The 18,044-nt window shown below is 41.9% G+C and overlaps 1 long non-coding RNA gene across 1 annotated transcript; it reads right to left on the reverse strand.

Moving 5' to 3' along the window:
• Positions 1-1,919: 1,919 nt before the first annotated feature.
• Positions 1,920-7,272, reverse strand: LOC736749 (uncharacterized). The gene is made up of 4 exons (XR_170244.2): positions 7,207-7,272; positions 6,750-6,924; positions 6,168-6,212; positions 1,920-2,354 (listed from the first exon to the last, which is right to left on the reverse strand). It is a non-coding gene; the product is annotated as an uncharacterized LOC736749 (long non-coding RNA).
• Positions 7,273-18,044: the final 10,772 nt, after the last annotated feature.

Raw genomic sequence — 18,044 nt, forward strand, 5'->3', positions numbered from 1 at the left:
GTCTCTCCTTTTTAATGCTTGACATTTGGCCCAGGCATAATGAGAATTCATTTCTGAAACCAGAGCCTCAAAACCCCATTACAGGATGAGTCATACACCGTCAGCCAGGACAGATCCCTCTGGAAACGGGGACTTTGTAGAATTTGGGGGTTGGATGGGGAGAGCTTGCCTGGTGGGTGGGAGAGAAAATGGATATCACCTTAGTGATGAAAAACCCAATTAAGGCAGCCTGAAGTATAACAGTTCCCATGGCGAGAGGGCTCAGTGTGGTACAGGAAGCAAACTCAGTACGATGATGTGGCAGAAGTTCTCATCCAAGCTGGAAACTGCACCACTTTTTCAAAGAGAGCTCTGTCAAGAGAACATCTAGAGATGACAGAAGTGCTCACTGAGAGTCTCTCCCGTGCAGTCACCGATTTTCCTTGTGCCAGAACTTTTTCAGCTCCTCGTCAAAAACTCAACAAAAGGCTGCAGTTCATTGGATTGTGATTCTTCATTTTTTCTCAGGTTTGCCATTGACTTTCATCAGGTTAATATAATTTTATTAATGTCTTTTCTTCTCTAAATGTTTCTTGCCAATTAGAAACCATGGGTTATATTTACCCTTGTTTTCCTCAAACAGAATAGGTATTGCACTCCGAAGAACATAAACCAATATGGAAAAATGAACATGAATTATTAGATTCTGAGATGCAGCTTTTTGGTGGGTCCTAAGATATTTGCCTGAATCAAGTAGGATCTTAGTGGATGAGATATCCAAACGTTTGATCTGGAAAAACAATTTCATCCAAAATCTGGCATAAAGTCCCTTCCTTTTCTCCAGGATGCAGTGGTTCAGATCTTGAGGCAGATACTAGAACTCCTGACATCATCTCAGAATTCTTTCATTTTGCAAATGCTTCAGGTACAGAAGTCCAAATGCTTACTGAAGCATTTACAAAATGCTTTGGGTGCAGAAGTCCAAATGCTTCAATAAGACCATGCAGCTTAAAAGATTTGAGTATGTGAGATGTCAGTTCCTGTGCTCTAGATCAGCGGTCCCTAACCTTTTTGGAACCAGACAACTTTTCCACGGACTTGGGGGATTCTGGATTCGATGCATTCCCATCTATGTGTTTTGCTTCTGTTGTCTGTACTTTTAGAGTCCTATTCAAAAAATCATTGCCCAGGCCCATGTAAAGAACTTTGTTGACTATACTTCAATAAAGATGGGAATAAAATAAAACACAATACAATTAAAATAAACTAAGAAGAAGAAGAAACAAATAAAAAATGCAGGCTGGACCCATCAGGGTTGACCAAGTCCATTAGCAGTAGGGAGAATAATTGCATCCCATCTCGACACGCATTCAAACTATCCTTTTCTCTTCATTTAATAGCCTCAATCCTCCTCTTCTCTGTCTGTGTAAGCACAGCATATGTGCCTTCCCATCTAAACAGCCATTTCCCCAGTTAAAACCACACTTGACTAATATAACACATATTCTCTACTTTACAAAGAGTACTAATTTAAAAGGATAGTGGAACATTATGCTAAAATATTGACTATAGAGTTCCATTTATGTAATGGATACAGCATACTGAAACACTAAAATGTATATTGGAACAAGGATGCTTTAAAGTAAAAGCATGCAAAGGTGTAGATTTTAAACGCACGGCCATCGAACTCTGAAATATTTAAATGAAAGGGGAGGAGGCATTTCGAGAGAACAAGGTAAATGCACTGCATTTAAATATCTGGCCCACGTTTGGGATGGTTGCTGGTATCGTTGGCATGTTCTAGTCTCTCTGTTTTCCTTGTGATTTTATTTTTCCTGGACTTACTTCAGCAGTGAAAAGAGTTTATATTCCAGCATAAAGACATCTTTCCACCACAGGGTGTCATATATTGAAACATGAAAATAAACAGTGAAACATTCTTCAATTTGGTGCAATTATTTTATTACACACACTTATTTCAGCATTGTAATTTTAGCCATTCACAAGCACATTATGATATGGGACAGAGCCCCCGTCCTTGTCCTCTTTTCCCAAACTTAGGACTTGGTAGAAAGGATCAGAGTCCACGTTTAGGCATTCAGATGGAAAGAAACGGTTCATTCTGTTGCATGTGCTGGTTGCCTTACCAGGTTTCATGCATTCTTCCAGGTTTCTCTGTGGGGTTACATACACCAAGTAGAACTATGTAAAAAATAGAGGCGACCTCAGTGGTTGCATGCAGGCTTTCAGAGGTGAATAAGCTGATCCTGCACTTCTAGTTACCCAGCTGCTTGGTGTGCGGGTGGTAGCAAACTTCTCTATGATTTGGCAATGTTTCCATCCAAATAATTTGAAGTTGATGATTTTTAATAAATCTGAAAAGATAAATATGAACTTAAAAGTGTTAAAAGCATGTAGAAATTTTACCTTCAAGAGGCATTTTATTTATTCTCATAGTAGCCAGCCAAATGGTATTTGCAGATGCATATCCCATAGTGTTAAAGAAAGGAAGAGGTAGAGTATTTCTTATAACCCAGCTCAGGGGCCAAACCAGACTGAAACTCAGAGCCAAAGTTAATATTCCATGTCTACTTGATGGTTATCCCTGTTCCACTATTGGGCTGTATTTGTTCATGGCTTAGATGTGTGTATGCGTGTATGTGTGTGTGTGTGTGTGTATTTATGTGGGTGTCTATGTATGTGTGTATATATGGTGTGTATGTGTGTATGTCTTGGACGTTTGCATATGGTAACTGTATGTGTACTCTGTGTGTGTGTGGTTGTATGTGCATTTATGTATTATGTATGGCATGTGCTTGTGCGCTTGGATGAGTGTCTGATGTGTATTATATATTTATGTGTGTATGCACATGCATTTGTATGTTTCTATGTGCATATATCTTTGTGTGTTTAAGTGTTGCATGTGTGCATATCGAGGGGAGGGATTTATATGGGTCCAAGTTCCCTGGGATGCTGATGCTGTGGAACAGGAAGACCTACTCAGACATAAGAAAAGTGCAAAATGACCCTGGATTCTGTTTTGCTCCCTGAAGGTTTCTGTAGATGTGTCAGCTGGGAGACTGGTGCGTGCACTTGCCAAGCCCCCGCAGACTCTCAGCCATCTCTGCGTCTCCCAAAACTGCCAGCATCACCTTTGACATTTTAGCAAATGTTATTCTATGCTCTCAGGATGAAAAGAGAAGTCTTGGCAACCCACGGTTTGAATACCTGGATGTGTCTCAGTAGTTCCCCTAAGCCAAGCCTGCTCTTTCGCCAAGCCCCACGGGCAGCCCATGAGTAAATGGAGTAGTGCGTCTCTGTGCAGCTAAGCCTGTGGAGCAGCATGCTTGCATGCTTCAAAGAGTCGATAGAATAGGAGGCAAAATGCTCTCCCATACTTATGAGCCCTTTCTTCCCTATCGACATTACTTCCTACAACTAGAAAAAAACACCATTTTCACTAATAGCTTCATCCTGTTCTTTTTCTACGGGAAAACAGGAGAGCCAAGCTGCTGGCCACCGAGAGTTTTTCCCAGATCTCAGCATGTATGTATAGCTTTTAGTATAATTGGATTCAAAGAAAGAAGGAACAGAGACATTTTGAAATAAGATTCAGAAAAGAAAAACACTTTGTGTTTGGGAGTTTATTTGCAAAATGCAAACACTGCATTGAAAATATTTTGATATTGAAGTTCTTAACAGTTACTGAAAATTTCTTTATGTATTTAGATAATGTATATGGGTTACGGTGGGAGATGTTTGTTTTTTAGAAAAAATAAAATATATAGAAAAGTGTAGAAAATAGATTAATGTAAACCCCTCCCCTTGCTGGAAACCAGCGGGACACTAATACTTTCTTGATGGGAATTAGCAACCCAGGAGGTTTTCAAACCCATCAGGGACATAGTCCTCTCACCCTAAGAAGGCTGGGATGTTATCCATAGAAAAAACAAGCCAATCTTCGTGTTTTAGGAGAGCTTGAAAATATCTCTGGCTTTAACTGTTGCTTTGGGTTATTTATTTAGATGAAATATTTTAATTTTATTTTAGGTTCAGGATCATCTCTTTAGACACTGCAGAGGCTAAGAGTAGAGGCAGCCCTTTTAGTCACTGGGATTAAAGGGCTATATGATGAGATGAACAATTTGAAACGTAGGGTCTGTGAGAGACTGCCTCCTCTACTCATTTAAGAGTATTTTACTTTTTTTAGGATGGCTTAAATCACCATTGACCTGACACTGTTCCCTCTATTTCTTCAACCTAAAGTCATGTAAAAAAACAGGCACTCTTAACTTTTATATTTTATTGCAAATTTAGAATTAAATACCTCCTTACTTTTATGATGAAATCTGACCCAACAAATTAAATAGCAAAAATGTGCTAGTGTAGACACTGCCTGTATAAGGCACTTAATTCCTACCTCTCTCGCTTCCTTACAGGGGAGGGCTCTTCCCCCTTTCAGATCCATTTTAGAAGTTTCTTTATATCCTGGGTTCCTTGGGTACTCCTATGCAGTGCAGGCATTTCCCACGTGGGTAAACATTTTGGGTGGGAGTGGGGCAAGCACAGCTGGCTTCTGTGAGCACACTCCACCCATCACTCAGCACTCTCGTTTCATCCCTCTGTTGTTGAAGACTCCACCAGCACAGCTGTGCAATGGCATGGGGTTTACCACCTCACAGCTGCATTAAGGCAACAGATTGTGCAAAACTCCATGAGCCAATGCTGCACAGAAAGATGTGGGGTTGCCAGATGGAAGGATGGAGGTGCTCCTTCTTAGCACAGGCTTGGAAGGATGGAGGTGTCCCTCTTAGCACAGGTTCGGAAGGATGGAGGTGCTCCCTCCTATCACAGGTTTGGAAAGATGGAGGTGCTCCCTCTTAGCACAGGCTTGGAAGGATGGAGGTGCTCCCTCCTATCACAGGTTTGGAAGGATGGAGGTGCTCCCTCTTAGCACAGGCTTGGAAGGATGGAGGTGCTCCCTCCTATCATAGGTTTGGAAGGATGGAGGTGTTCCATCTTAGCACAGGCTTGGAAGGATGGAGGTGTCCCTCTTAGCACAGGTTCGGAAGGATGGAGGTGCTCCCTCCTATCACAGGTTTGGAAGGATGGAGGTGTCCCTCTTAGCACAGGTTTGGAGGGATGGAGGTGCTCCCTCTTAGCACAGGCTTGGAAGGATGGAGGTGCTCCCTCCTATCATAGGTTTGGAAGGATGGAGGTGTTCCATCTTAGCACAGGCTTGGAAGGATGGAGGTGTCCCTCTTAGCACAGGTTCGGAAGGATGGAGGTGCTCCCTCCTATCACAGGTTTGGAAGGATGGAGGTGTCCCTCTTAGCACAGGTTTGGAGGGATGGAATTGCTCCCTCTTAGCATAGGTTTGGGATTACTGTGGGGTCTGTGTTGGTTGCTCCTGTGCCCACACCCTTTTAATAGTTAGCTTTCATGCAGAGCCTTATTTTCAACTTGATCACTGTAAACTACACTTCAATTCAAAAAACAAATTGAAGGACCAGCATTCCTGATGATGATGTTCTAGGCAAGCCTCACATATCTTTGAAGATTTAGTCAAACTCCTAGACATGGGAAAGGCAAGCACTGGAAGTGAAAAATTAAATAACAAAAACGATCAAAACCAGGAACAAAGAAATGGTTATAAAACCCTATGAAAGATACACACTTTCACTTTCCCTAATTATACCTGGGCTCTTGGGGGGAAATGGCTTTTATGCTGTATCAGTGGGAAATTAATGTTGACAGCATTGCTTATCTATAATATGTATCTAAATATCAGGCCGTCCTCTCACAAATTAGTTTGCACACCAGTCATTAGTCCTCAGCTACAGTCTATTGTCTCAGAGCAATGAATTAGTTCTGGGCTTCTAGAATAGGTTTGAGAGAGAATTGGAGTGAAGTTCCCAGGAGACTGTCTGATAAGGCGTCTGCATGAACGCAGCAATGCATGGAAGGAGAATGAGGTAGAGATTTCTATGGGTTAGCAAATGAGGAGCTAGTGACCTGCTGGACCAGTGATGTGTTCACGTAGGTCATGGAAACAGCAAGAGATGAGCTTAACCCAACAGGGATCTTCTGACAAGACCAAAGAAGCAGCGTGAACATGTGCTGGATTGGAGAACATATGTTCTTTTACTAAATTAACAGCTCAAGTACAACCTTCCCTAATGCCTTACCTGCTCTCTTTCACACCAGAGGCTCCCAGGCAGAGGCCGGCCAAGCTAGAGAAGGAAAGTCTGCAGTTAAATCAAGAACATAGTTTGGATCTGTATCTGGGACAGTGAGACTGTGTTCATTAACCAAGCTGGCCATGGGTGGATGTGAAGAGGTAGGCAAGCTGCACAGGTTGAGGGACTGATCCCACAAGACATTTCTGACACCAACTCCCAGCATAGAGGTTTCTGTAAACTACCTTGTGTTTTAACACTTTACTGGGATGATGCTCAGATCTCAGAAAAGTGCTATCCTTATGAGTACAGTTTTGTTTAGTGAAATGATTCAAATTTAGAACCAAGCAAAGGATGAGACCCATAAGGAGGGGTCCAAGGTGAAGCTCCAGAGTCCTCTCCTCATGAAGGCCTTGACAGTGTTCCCTTCTTCAGGCTATGATGTATGACAGTACACACAGAGTGGTGCCCACCAGGAAGCTCGCCTGAGCTGCAATGTGCAGAGTTTGTATTGGGTCTGAACTGCGTGGATATGATTTATTGAACCATGGATCGCATGTTTAAACTCAGTTTTCGGCCCCCCTTCCTTACCTGGAGGATGACATCACCTAGCTCAGAAACTCAAACCTCAGGATATAGTTCCGGTCTTTCTGGCCTGGCCATCCCCTGCTGAGTCCTCTCATCAGCATAAGGCATCAGGTGTGAAAAATAAAGGTCCTCCAATCACTCAAGACATTTCAAGACTTTAGTGGTTATTTCCCAGGAGCTAGGGTAAAAGACAGAACTTTTGATAGAGTTGTTTGCCACACAATGGCCTATTATTTAAACATAAGCAGAAAAGCCCATTTATATAGGAGAAGGTGAAGTTCCCCCTACTGAGTAAATTTGAGAGGGGCATCAGGAAAGAGAAGAAGGTTTGTGTTATGATCCTGTGTGACACATAAGGCATTCTTATCAGTCATCTCAAAGATGGGAGGAAATTGGAGTAGATATTGTACAATTGACAACGTCACAGTGTAAAATAATTCTCCATGTTTTCTTCTCTTACCCACTGTGTTCCCGGGGAGGTCAAAGTGTGATGCTGGGTTTGGCCTCTGTCTTCCTGGTCTGACCTCACAATTGATTGGGGGTAGATGTTGACTTAAACTTGCAGGTGCTACTTATCTTGGGAAATAACTTCCCACAGTCCTATTATTTTACCCTTTCAAGAAACTTGGAGGCAGCTAGGTCAGAATATTAGTGTTTCATTTTGCAGATAAGAACCCCGGCCATTAGAACTGGCCCATAAACCCTCAGTGAATTGAGGGAAGAACTATGATTAGGATCCAAGCCTTCCTCCTATTCCATGGTTCATTCCAATAATCCCACATGGAAGTCTACCACTGCCCTTGGGTCATAAGAATGAGGCTGCTGCTACAGCTATAAAATGTAGTGCCAGAGACCATTCAGTCCCTTTTCTTGTGTCATCCACAAAGTGCAGTGGCTGGCTTAAGTATTAGAGTCATTCCATATGTGTAAAGTAGAGGAAACCCTAAAGTCAGCCCCTTGAGCTAAGAAACCCCTTGGTGTTCGTTGTAGCACCAGAAGCTTATGCCAGCACCATGTATTTTACCCCACAAAAATGGATGAGAAAGGAGCTGCTGAGCTGGGGAGGGGAGAAGGGAAATGAGCTATGTCATCAGGCCCTGAAACCCCAGATCAAACAACATTCCAGCACATAAATATTCATCCAAGCAGCATGTCCAGTTGCAGTCCATTTAGCATGACATTAAGAGTGAGCTGTAAGACAAAAGCCCAGGAGCTCATTATCATGAGCCAGGCTTGGGAACATTTGGAGCAAGTTCTGAAATAATTAATGTTTCATTTGAATAATGTGATGAACATGCACATTTGTTTTATTGTGGGGCTCTTCTGGAGATCCCTGCAACCCTCCCTCTTGCGGAATGCCTGGTAGCAAGGGACCTGCCCATCAACATTTGGAGGAAGAATCAGGAGTGTTATTTTTAACTCCTCATTATTAGAAGAAACACACACATCTCGAAGACTGGAAGGAGTGATTATGAGCCGTTCAGCTGAGAAATAGCCTGGTGTCTACAATGCATCATTTTCCAATTATTTAGATACTTTTCAATGCCTTAAATACTGGAGGCATATAAAACCCAGCTCATTTAATCTCCCTAAATTATACTTTCTCCATCTGCCATGGTCTTACAGTTTAATAAAACCTCTACTTTTTACAAGCCCAATAAAATCATGGAAAATACGGAGGAAGCTCAGTTTCAGCTTGATTTGGTTTTTGTTTTTCTTTTAGGGGGAAGAATTGATATATCTGAACTGGAAAATAATTTTCATATGCTCAGTTTGCTAATATAGTTTGGAGATTTTTTTAAGGCCACTTACCAAAAAAAAAAAAAAGGTAATTTTATGTTTTTCTTATGAGATATTCCAAAATACTGTGGCATTAGAAAGTTGTGCTTTTCACTGGAAACAGAAAGAAATAAGCCAGATTTCCCCACCTCCATAAATCAATTCCAGATCCCAATGGTTTTGACTGCATTTATCAGTCTTTCTTTATTGAAACTCTCTGTCTCACATGTCTAGCCCAGAGCTCTAAAATGCTGAATAGAAGGAAAGGAGAGGCCTGTGCACTTTGCTGAGTTTGTGCCATGGAAGAAATCTATACTCACACATGCACGGAAAAGCGTCAATATTTGCAGTGGCAAAGAACTAGTAGTTATGCTAAGGTCAATTTTATGCCAAAACAATAAGAAATATTCTATATTTTATTAATTTTTTTAAAAAATGGTAGGGCCTCTGGGAATCCTACATGGGAACCCAGAATATATTCTGTCTACGTATTTCAGGTTCTGGAACTTCAGCTTTAGAAAATCAGTTTCATTGGAAACCCTCTTCCAATGTGACCTTGTGTTATTGCCAACTAAAAAATACTCAAGTAGAGGATTTCCAAGACTGAGTTATATTTTTTCCTACAACAAGGTACCTAAAGCCACACATCCATGTGTTTGGTTCAGAAACGCTCCAGTGTCTTCCAACACCCAGGCTTTTTCCATCCCCCTGTTCCAGTTTCTTCTGACTACTGGCTTGGTCCTTATATTGCCACCTCATGCCCTAAAATGGCTACCAGAGCTCCTAGCATCGTATAACCATACAACTGTATTCACACAACCATGTTCAAAAGAAGGACAAAGTCAGGTTTCTACATGTGCGTCTCACTAATGACGGAAGAATCCCCTTACAGATGTGCCCGTTGAGATGTCCTCACAGGTATCTTTGACCAGGATTTAGTTACACGTCTTTGACAAAGGAGTTTGGAAATCCTCTCAAGTCTGTGAGTTGTATCAGAAAAAAAAAAAAAAAGGGGAAAGCAACTGAAAAGAGGCAAAGAAAGAGCTTTCTACATATACCTAGACCTGATTAAACTATCCTTTGATCTCTAAAACCACTTTGCGGTTCATAAATCTTATTAACTCAAATGCCCTTCATTTGAAATTTATGATAATTTGGACAAGGACAAGGTATAAATTAAGAAAATATCTGGTAAGCGAATAAAATATTTCAAAATTAATAGTATCAAATGATAGAAGTACAGAAGTACTACCAGCCCTTGCAAGGGATAAATAAACAGGTCCACATTTATACTGAGCTGATAAGATAGTGACAATTTAGTCTTATCAAGTGATTTATTTATTTTATTTAATTTATTTTTTATTTTTTTGAGATGAAATGTCACTGTTGCCCAGGTTGGGGTGCAGTGGTGCAATCTTAGCTCACTGCAACGTCTGCCTCCCAGGTTCAAGCAATTCTCCTGCCTCAGCCTCTCAAGTAGCTGGGATTACAGGCATGCACCACCACACACAGCTAATTTTTGTATTTGTAGTAAAGAAGGCGTTTCACCATGTTGGCCAAGCTGTTCTCGAACTCCTGACCTCAAATGGTCCACCCGCCTCGGCCTCCCAAATTGCTGGGGTATCAAATGATTTAAAAGGTATTGGGGGGAAAAAGAGTGTGGTTAGATGTTTTTAAATTTTATTTGAATACCATAAGTACTATATTTGACAGTTATTATATTTGATGTCAATATTTTAATAATTCAAATTGTAACTAATGGAGAATTAATGTTTGTCAATTAGAAGGGTATACGATTTTGCTGCACTTCTATTCTGAATTCTCAACAGTCTTATTTGAAAAGAAAAAAAAAATTATGGAATCGGAAACCTTAGTTTGTTTTAGCTAATGAGCAATTGGTCATACTCTTCCTTATCCAGAGTGTGTTCATTCCTTTGGAACAACAGATCCTCAGCCTTTTGCTGGAAATCTTATGTCCAAGTTGAGAAAAATGAAAACTGGATTGAGAGGTGCAGAGGTGTGCCCCAGCATCCCCTCACTATAAGAATGAGTGGCTCTGCTGTGATTTACCCTGAGGGACAGCTTAACTTTGCTGCACCTTGAACGCCAATTGCCAGTTCCCACACGTCCAGTTGCGCCTGGGAAACAGAGACGCTTCTCCATCTGGCACTCATTGAGTGTCTTTCTGGCAGAGACAGGAACAAAACTAAGAACAGCATTAAGTGTTACTCTACCATCTCTCCTAGGTCCTGGGGTTATTCTGACAAACTCTAACCCTGCACAAATCACCCATGAAATATAACATACACAGCTAGGGTCAGCCATCCAGGAATCCTATCTAATAGTTTAGCCAAATCCACTCAGTACCAAGCATCACCACACACCACCTTTGTGCAATGTAGTGTCTCTTCTGATGAGCTTACAGTTCTTCTGTCTTATATTGTTGTCATACATGGAATTTAAACTGAAAAATAGTACATATGAACAATTGTGTTTGACTGTATTCATTGCCCAAGCAGAAGCCACTTTTCCGTTTTCCTGCCAAACAATCTCAATTTTGTGCTGAGAGTAACTGGGTACCCCATCCCCTGTCCCAAGGAGTAAAGCCTGATTGGTCTGAATCAGACATGTGTTACCACTCCCCATTGCCAGTGATTGGGCTAAGGATGGGCATGTGACCTGATAGTGGCCAATGAGGCAAAAGGGGAAGTCAGACGTGGTGCTTTGGGAATGGGGACAGGCAAAGAACAATGACAACAAAAGGACAAAAGCCAAATAAGAATAAAGAGACAAGCCAACATAAACAATTAAAGAAAAAAAATCGTAAGAGAAACAAGATAGAGCTTTCAAAAAAAAAAACACATTTTTTTCTTGCCCCACTTTCTTCTTGCTTGGGAGGGTGATAGATTTTATGTTTGGCACCCGGGCAGGAATTTCTGTCTAAGGAAGTCTGGAAGAATTGCACGGACAGAGCCTTAGATCCCTGAGAAAGGCATGTCTCCAGACCGCCAGTTGTGAGAGCTAATTCATCATCCACGTCATTCAACTGTTAACCGTAGTTAAGCAATCTGACTGGTGAAAGTAAAAAATGCCCATTGCTATTAGATTCTGATGCTTTCCAAAGGGGCTGAGCTTGATCCTCATGCTGCCTTTGATTAAAAGGAAAACCAGTGAGGGCTGGAGGTCTTAACGATATTTCATCCCCCAAATGAGACTTTCTCTTCAGTGTAATGTGAAGGGTTGAGAGAGAATTGAAATGAAGATGGAAGATGAAATAAAATGTCTCCCATGTGACTTTATGTTGTTTAACACTGTCTGGGTGTCACGTAAAGTCATATTGTACAACACCAGTGAAGCAGGCACCCTTTGAAAAACATCATTACAATATGTGCTATCCAAAATCAAGACTTTTGTTCCTTTGAGGCTATGTTAAATACACAGGGTGAAGCACAAGATTTTTCTGGGTGTGAAATATTGACCGTGGGTGTTTGTGTAGATGTGCATGTTATGTACACAAAAATATCAGCCTATGAATTCTTCAGTCGTTGTACTTTCAAATATAAAAACAAGAAATCAATAGATGATTAATAATGACTGAACTGAATCAGGATGTTTTCAGAAATAACAGTAATTTTGGCAGTAGTTAATAACAAATGCCATTGTTGGCTCAAACTTTGAAACAATGCAATATTTTGATGATTAAAATTATAACAATTTGGGTGTTCGGGGATTGATTGTGGAGTGGCCAGATGCTGTCAGAGGAAAGCAAGACCTGGCTCAGGGCTTATGTTTACGTAATTTGCCTTATCAATTAATCTGGAGGCAGCTTTCTGGTTTACCGTGTGGGTCTAGCTGCACTGTCGGCCCGTGTCTCTCCTACTGTGCTTTAAATAGCATTTTCCAATTTTCAGTCTTTTGTCAAATATTCTTTTTTTTTTTTTTTTTTTTTTTTGAGACGGAGTCTTGCTTTGTTGCCCAGGCGTGATCTCACTGCAACCTCCACCTCCTGGGTTCAAGCGATTCTCCTGCCTGCCTCAGCCTCCCTAGTAGCTGGGATTATAGGTGCTTGCCACCACACCTGGCTACATTTTTGTATTTTTAGTAGAGAGAGGGTTTCATGATGTTGGCCAGGCTGTTCTTGAACTCCTGATCTCAAGTGATCCACCCACCTCGGCCTCCCAAAGTGCAGGGATTACAGGGGTGAGCCACCACCCCCATCCTCAAATATTCTTACAAAATTTCCTATAATTACCATAATGGCTGTACTATTATCTACTTAAGTAGATTACTTAATCTACTTAATTTAAAAGTCTTATGTCACTTAAATAAGTATATTTGAAAAGGACATTCTAACAGGAAACTATACCAACATGATGAATGGAAAACCATTATCACTTGTCAAAAATCAAAGGTAATTATGGAAGTAAATACAGTAGATAAACATGAAATATCATTACCTAGGTACCACTATGTGCTTCAGGTTTACTGCCTGAGTTCTGCTTTTCTTTGGGAGTGATCAGAAACGAAGATTCAGTGGTAGCAGGAGGATTTTCAGTTATGTAAGCATCAAACAGAATTCTCAATGTAGCTGGCATTAGTCCAAACTGCAGCATTTTGTAAGCCCCCGCAGTTTCACAGACCTTGATGAGAGTGAAACATTCCACCGGGGCTCAGGCCGTGAGAAACATCCTACTAACCACCTGACCGCAAGGCACAGGAACATCCTTATCATACCTTGCCAGGCAAAGGCTCAACTGAAGGAATGTCCCTACCATATCCCGCTGGGCAAAGGTCCAAGGAACATCCTATCACATCTCACAGGAGAAAGGGCCAAACCGCCTGATCATAGGACCATCTTACCAATATCCTGCTGGGCAGCAAACCGTACTGCCCAGACATCCCCCGGCCAAACCTATAAATGACGCCAGCCTGTAAGCATCAGTGGGCTCTGGCGTTAAGCTGGTCCCTCTCCTCTGCAGGTCTAGTGCTGGACATAAAAATCTGCTTTGCTGTAGAGCCGCCAACTCTCTCTCTATCTTTCTTTAGCCCTCGCCTTCCCTTCAAAACCCAACAGCCAGAAGAACCCAAAGCTTGTGGAAAGGGAATCCCTTGGTCGCCGTATAATCGAGTGTAATTTAAATGGCAGATTTTGTGTCATCTAGAATTATGTCCTAAGGTAACAATCTCCCATGTTGTGGCTGACCAGGTTGGAAGTCCACCATGATAGGCAGCTGTAGACCCTCCCCCCATCCCAAGGGATGGCTCATGACTAGCCTAATCCAGTGGAGGTAATCCCATTCCCCTATCAATGACTGGTTCAGGGATGGGGCAGGTAACCCAGTTTTACTCAAACAGATATTAGGAAATACCTTTGTGGCAGGAAAATAGGGTCTGGAGGCGGGGAACATAAGGCCAATTTACACATCAGCTGTGACAGGAAATGTCATCTCTATAGGCCATACGCTGAGTAAATGACTTTGTAATTTTACTTCACCCTCTTCATTTATTTAAGACGTACACCAAGTAACCAGTGGAAACTTCTAGAGGGTATTTAAACCCCCAAAAATTCTGTAACGGTGCCCTGAGCCCCTATGCTTGGGCCCACTCCCACACTGTGGAGTGTACTTTCATTTTCAATACATCTCTGCTTTTGTTGCTTCATTCTTTCCTTGCTTTGTTTGTACGTTGTGTCCAATTCTTTGTTTAGGAAGCCAAGAACCTGGACACCCTCCATTGGTAACACCTTCTGTGCCTTCTGAGCAATATTTACCTCTTTGATAACAATTGTAATGTGAGAAAGCTCATCGTTTGCCTCTGTCTTCCCATCATGTTTTAGAGGCTGTTCTGGGAAGGAGCATTGGAAAGATGACACAAATTTAAGACTTAATCACAAACCCGTTCTGAATTTACCTCAGTCTTCTTAAGGAAATTACACATATCCTCATGGTTTTTGTTTTGTTTTGTTTTGTTTTTTTTCAAGACGGAGTCTTGCTCTGTCACCCAGGCTGGATTACAGTGGCACAATCTCGGCTCACTGCAAGCTCCACCTCCCAGGTTCACGCCATTCTCCTGCCTCAGCCTCCCAAGTAGCTGGGACTACAGGCACCCACCGCCACGCTTGGCTATTTTTTTTTTTTTTTGTATTTTTAGTAGAGACAGGGTTTCACCTTGTTAGCCAGGATGGTCTCAATCTCCTGACCTCGTGATCTGCCCGCCTCGGCCTCCCAAAGTGCTGGGATTATAGGTGTGAGCCACTGCGCCCGGCACACATATCCTCATGGTTTAAGGACCTGTTGGCTGAATCTTCTGTGCCGTGCACCTGGAAACATTTCCAATTAATACACTTGTTTCCTGTTTATACTTGTGTGGACCCCAAATATCAAAGACAGATCTCAGTCAATTTAGAAAGTTTATTTTGTCAGGTTTAAAGACACAGCCTCAGGAAGTCCTGAGACATGTGCCCAACTTGATCAGGGGTACAGTTTGCTTTTATACATTTTAGGGAGACGTGAGACATCAATCAATATGGATAAGATGTGCATTGGTTAGGTCCGTTAAGGCAGGACAACTCGAAGTGGGGGCTTCCAGGTTAGAAGTAGGTAAGAGACAAAAGGTTGCATTCTTTCGAGTGCTTGATCGGGCTTCCAGTTTAGAAGTAGGTAAGAGACAAAAGGTTGCATTCTTTCGAGTGCTTGATCGGGCTTCCAGTTTAGAAGTAGGTAAGAGACAAAAGGTTGCATTCTTTCGAGTGCTTGATCAGCCTTCCACTAAATACACAGTTTAGTCTGGCTCAGTGAATCTGCATTTTTACATAAACAATAGGGGAGAGGGAGCAATCAGATAGGCATTTGTGTCAGGGGAGTCACAGAGGGATGACTGAATAGAATGAGAGGCAGATTGGCCCTAAGAAGTTCCCAGGATGACTTTTCCTTTTAGTTTGTGATTTGGGGGTCCCAAGATTTATTTTCGTTTCACACCTGCTTATGCCAGCATTATTCCCTGTGTTTAACTTGGTTCATCCTGTGTTCTCCACTGACACAATCTTACAAAAATCTGAAAAAGGGTGGACTTCTATGAGTGAGAATATTTTTGGAGAAGACTCTGATAAAACAAAACTGTGACACAATAAACTCAATAAAAATATTCTTCCGGATATTGTACCTGTCTGAGTTTGATCAGAAAAATGGAGCCACCACAGTTGCTACAGGTGCAATTATTAGAAGTTTAATGGGCATAATATTGGAATTAGATGGTGGATGGAACTGGGAGAAGGAACGTCTAGGAAGCGGCAGCAGGAAGATCAGAGGAAATGCAACTAAGGACTTGCCTAAAGCAATGGAAAAGCCAGGGCTCACAGAGAAGTCTGATATGCTGCTTTGAGCTTATGGAGAGCTGTGTGAAGCCAACACATTTACCTGCGTGGCCTGCCAGTGACAATAGCTTTCACCTCATTTTTGTCTTACACATCTCAATGTATTTCCTCTCATTGGGAGAGAGTTTTGGAAAGAGTTCTAGGCTTAAGAGGAAGTAGTGGTAGGCCGGTTGAGGTGGCTCACATCTGTAATCCCAGCACTTTGGGAGGCTGAGGTGGGTGGATCACTTGAGACCAGGAGTTTGAGAACAGCCTGGCCAATAGAGCAAAACCCTGTATCTACTAAAAATACAAAAATTAGCTGGACGTGGTGGGGCACGCCTGTAGTCCCAGCTGTTTGGGAGGCTGAGGCATGAGAATCACTTGAACCTGGGAGATGCAGATTGCAGTGAGCCTGGATTGTGCCTCTGCACTCCAGCCTGGGAGACACAGTGAGACTCAGTCTCAAAAAAAGAGGACGTAGTGGGGTGGCTAAGTTAGCAAAAAATAATCCAACACAGATTTACATCTATCAAAGAAAGAAAAAAAATAAGTTTGCAACCATCTTTCATTCATTAATTTATTCAAAATAATAATAATCTTGTATTATACACCAGTCACCATCCTGTACCTGGAATGAAAGTTGCTATTGACTGAATTGTTTCATCCTAAAATTCATATGGTCAAACCCTAACTCTGCATGTGATGGGGCCTTTCCGAGCTGAATAAGTTTAGATGAGGTTGTGAGGGTCAGGTCTCCATGATGGGATGAGTGTCCTTATAAAAAAGACACTAGATACGCATGGATATATAGTAGACATTGGAGATATATAATAGACATTGAGACATTGGAGACTACCAAAGGTGGAAGGGTGTGCAGGGGGTGAGGGTTGAAAAATCACCTACTGGGTACAGTGTTCACTGTTCAATTGATAGGGAGAAGCCCAGATTCCACCACCGTGCAATGTATGCACACAAGAAATCTGCACTTGTACCCCCTAAATCTATGGAAATTTAAAAAGCATATAAAAAGACATGGGAAAGCTTGCTCTCACTCTGTCTCACGTCCATGTGAGGACACAGCAAGAAGGCTGCCATCCGCAATCCAGGAAGAGAGCCCTCACCAACACCCAACCATGCTGGCACCTTGATATTGGACTTCCCAGCCTCCAGAACTGTGAGACCATAAATTTCTGTTGTTTACGCTCCTCAGTTCATGGTGTTTTGTTATGGCAGCCCAAGCAGAATAAGATAGCCATGAATAGAGGAGACATGGTCCATGTTTATTAATGTTTTCATAATTATTTGATGATGACAATGGTGATGATGATGTTTCCATCATTGTACCTGTAAAGGCTTACTGGAAGGTTTTATTTCCCTTGGGAAGTAAAGTTCACAACCCTTGAATAGTTGTTTGCTGTTCAGAAAACCTATTTAGGAAGTTTTAAATGCAAAATTTATGTCTGATCCCAAGCTAGATAGGGGATTGGAAGAGGTGAGATAATTAAGAGAAGAAGAAGCAGGTGGAGGGGAAAAGAAAGAGGAGGAAGAGGAAGATGGGAAAGATAAGATAAACAAAAAAATACATTTTCTTTATTGTTTCTCATTTTTCCAAGAAATTAGATTTTTGTGGCATCAATTTCCCTGTAAATTCAGGAAAACCTCACCAAGATAAGCTATGCATGGTTGTTAGGCCAGGCGCAGTGGCTCATGCTTGTAATCCCAGCACTTCAGGAGACTGAGGCAGGAGGATCACCTCAGGTCAGGAGCTCAAGACTAGCCCGGGCAACATAGTGAAACCCCGTCTATACTGAAAATACAAAAATTGGCCGGGCGCGGTGGCTCACGCCTGTAATCCCAGCACTTTGGGAGGCCAAGGCGGGCGGATCACGAGGTCAGGAGATTGAGACCATCCTGGCTAAGACAGTGAAACCCCATCTCTACTAAAAATATAAAAAATTAGGCGTGGTGGCGGGCACCTGTAGTCCCAGCTACTAGGGAGGCTGAGGCAGGAGAAAGGCATGAACCCGGGAGATGGAGCTTGCAGTGAGCTGAGATCATGCCACTGCACTCCAGCCTGGGCAACAGAGCGAGGCTCCGTCTAAAATAAATAAATAAAAAATAAATAAATAAAAATAAAAATAAAAAACAAATTAGCTGGGTGTGGT

The sequence above is a fragment of the Pan troglodytes genome, chromosome 10 (assembly GCF_028858775.2).
Source record: "Pan troglodytes isolate AG18354 chromosome 10, NHGRI_mPanTro3-v2.0_pri, whole genome shotgun sequence".
In the NCBI taxonomy this organism is placed as follows: domain Eukaryota; kingdom Metazoa; phylum Chordata; class Mammalia; order Primates; family Hominidae; genus Pan; species Pan troglodytes.